The 3491-nt window shown below is 37.4% G+C and overlaps 1 long non-coding RNA gene across 1 annotated transcript; it reads right to left on the bottom strand.

Annotated features, from left to right (window-relative positions):
* Positions 1-1267: 1267 nt before the first annotated feature.
* LOC306821697 lies at positions 1268-3491 on the bottom strand. Its single transcript, XR_013778828.1, has 3 exons — positions 3437-3491; positions 1735-1774; positions 1268-1451 (listed from the first exon to the last, which is right to left on the bottom strand). It is a non-coding gene; the product is annotated as an uncharacterized lncRNA (long non-coding RNA).

The following is a 3491-nucleotide window of genomic DNA, read 5'->3' as shown; positions in this document are numbered from 1 at the left end:
GTCTGCACTTGAACAAAAAAATCTTAAGGATTTTGTATATTTATTAATCTAAATGTTCTTTATCTTCAAAATGAAGTTATATTCTGTGGCAAATGACACATTCAATCACTGAAATAAAAATGCCCAAGAAGCTAAATATGTCATCACTGCCCCAGCATATAATGAAAATGACTTTGTTTTTATTTGTATGTAAATTTTTGTCCATGCCTAGAAATTCCCATAATAAGTTACTCTGGTGAATGTCGGATCTTTACATGAATTTAAAAATAAATGTTCATCCAGACAACATGGGTTTGTGATAATAGAGTCATTGAAGCTGAGTTATTACATTGAATGAGATCATATCAATTCTGGATTCTTATCAAAACCCGATTTTACTTCCATGCTCAGGTTTATGTTCTACGCTGTCCTCTTTAATTTAGCTTCATCTTTTTTGAGTCCTGTAAATAATATCTATCTTAAACATTGTATCCTGAATTCTCCTGTGTACCATTTGTTTCGTATGGGTTCAAGCTTTAACAAGTCATCTTTCTGTCCTGTGTTTCCAGCCTCACACATGCTGCTGCGGCTGACTGGTTGTTCCACTTTCTTCCTTTTCTCCCTTCGCTGCTCCAGCCCTCCCCCTTCAAGCCACTGATGGAATCTCTTTACTTGTGTGATACATATATTCAATTTCTCAATGATACGATTTGCTGGTCTCAAGTTTCTGGCCAAATTGGTAACCATGGAAACGTGTTGATAAAAAAGCAAGTCCAGGAAATTTTGAAAGCCGGAGGATATGCTTCTTGGGACGTTGACACAAAATACTCGATACTATTTTAGCAGGGTGCTAATACTTGCTCGTGAATCATTTGTGATAATGGAAGCATGGATGACAAAGATCCTGACTGGTTTCAATTTCAAGAGCTCACTACAGCAACATTATGAAAATTACCCTACATGACAAAATCAGACACATTTACATGTGTGACTATGTTGCTGTCCCTTTTAAAGAGAAATCACAAATATTTGTAACCAAGTTTTGTTGCATTTGAAAATTTAATTATCCTGTATAATCCTTGCACAGAAATAGTTACTGACCTGTAAGTAGTTTGCTATCAGTTATTGACTCAGGATGAATCATTTTATAATGAACACAATGCTACATCAAATGTAAAGTTTGCAAACACCCACCGTCATTGATAATCCCTTTTTTATTTCAGAGCTGAGATGTTTAAGTTGTACAAATGATCAACTTTAACATTGTTCAGAAAGCAAAAATGTCCTCATAAAAAAGTTGAAATAGTAATCACTAGTAGAAGAGGTTGAAGTCAAAGCACTTGAGGAACTTGCCGTTTTTGGTCAATTGTGTTGCCCCCTGTTGACGTAGCAGAACATCAAATCTCTGCTGAACTTGTCTTGGACAGAAAGGCTGATTCTGCAGCTTGGCTGTGTCTCACTTTGTCTGACAGCTAACCCCGAGCAGAAGTGACAAACATGAAAACAGAAATGATCAATCTTGTTGCTGATGATGCGGTATGATTTTGCAGGTCATATAAAGTCATCAGTTTAATATCATTGTGCATCCTAACCAGCTAAAAAACGTATTACAGTAACTCAAACAAATATATGATGTGTGTTTGTTAAACCCAAATATAGACTTCCCAACAGCATTCATTTAAAAAGTACAGTACATTGAGGAGAGAAAAGGCAGAAGAATAAGGGTTTAACAAACAAACAAATACATAAACTCACCTGGAAAGTACATTTTTATGCTGAAAGTTGAACTGGAGCTCTGTAAAGACACAACACAACTTGCTCACAAAAAGGCTTCAAGGTCCAATACGTAAGATTTCGACTGACTTAAATCATAAAATGACCGTAGTACGTATATCATCAGACTATACATAAACATGAAATGTTAAAGTGTTGCCTTCTCTGAGTGCAGCAGCCAGAATGGCCTCTTCCTGAGTTTGGACAGTTTTTGCTTTAACCCAAGAAGGTCAGCGGTTTTAAGGTACCCCCACACAGCCTTAGTGGCCGCCCCTCCGTTTGCCAGATATAAAAGCAGTTATCATGGTGGTGCGGCAATGGAAGTGGGAAAGCCTAATGGACCTCTGAAGGGCTGTTAAAACATTGAAGCTTCAGGGTCTTCATCTACAAGAACTCCAGAGGGGGAGGGAGCTCTCGTCAATGATTTGGATTTAAACGGCTGTACCCATTTAAAACGCTAGGTGTCAGAGTTACATATTGCTCCTTTAAGCCAGGCACTTAAAATGTAAGTGCAAGTCAGAGCACAGTGCTGACTCTTTGTGTGAGACTGAATGTAAGTCAACTAAACATCAAGCTAAAGATCACTCAACAAGAAATCCGTATTACAGCTAAAAAAACACATTAGGACAAAGGAGAAAGTTATTGTATCAAAAACTTTATTCTCAAATAATGTTTTCAAAATATCTAATAGATAGACAGTGAGTCTCTTTGACAGCAGGTTGAGAAGCCGTATTCACGTACAGTATCTGTTGTCCAACCCTTGACAACACCTCATGTTGTTCTACTTTCATGATTTCATTAGACAGAAAAACGCCTTTTTCCATCCTTTAATTCAAGAAGGTACCAGTCATGTTTTCCCAGTCCTCATATTAGCTCCAAAATACTGTTGTCAATTTGCAAATGCTGCTACTAGAGCCTAAATTTACCACAATGTCATTTTCCACTCTAAACTCATAATGTCTGAATAAGGAGGAGCGGACTCCTCCTTGTCCAGACACCAGCTCAGATGTTGGGCCTTAAAGGGGTCAAGTCAATTCAAATCTTTTGTCCCAGACACAGACTTTAGGATTAGCCACACAGGGCTGCTCTTACACAAGAACACCGTCTTTACCGTCAGTCTCATCTCATCTGTTTATGACATTAAGACACTAAACATCTGGTTTGTAAAGTATGGGTGTACCCTTAACTTTAAGGATCGTTCATGTGAGATGCGCCTCATATGGCACAGCTGCTGCATTAAGAGCCACTCAAAGTTGTTCGGTGTATTATTATGTATTATAAATATGTATTGGCACTGAATCTTCAAGCCCAAAGGTCTAGAAGAGCTGGAACTGACAGTGTTTTAAAGACTGAAGTGTTTCAGATATTGAACAGCTGTGAGCCACAGATAATGTCTCCACACATCATCTTTGGCTCAAACCGACTTTTTCTTGTTCCCGTGTAAAAGCAGCCGTTATGGACAAAAGAGATTATATGACATTTGATATTTAGTATTCAGTTTGAACCATAGATTTTTACATGGTGCGTAACAGTGAAAACATAACTTTCATGAACAAGATTTTGTAGTACCTACATCATTTATCATAAAAAGTACAGCATGTTTAATAATTTGTTTTTGTTTTTTACAAATTCTCCATAAAAAATAGATTTCTGTACAAAACTTTTTTTGTTCTTTTGCACCTACTTCAAGTTCAGCAGCACATGATGATGGCGAGGGGTGACAGCGTTGTTGATGGATG

This window comes from Symphodus melops (assembly GCF_947650265.1).
Source record: "Symphodus melops genome assembly, chromosome: 3".
Lineage (NCBI taxonomy): Eukaryota > Metazoa > Chordata > Actinopteri > Labriformes > Labridae > Symphodus > Symphodus melops.
The sequence above is the reverse complement of the archived record's forward strand: the minus strand, read 5'-3'. Positions and strand labels throughout refer to the sequence as shown.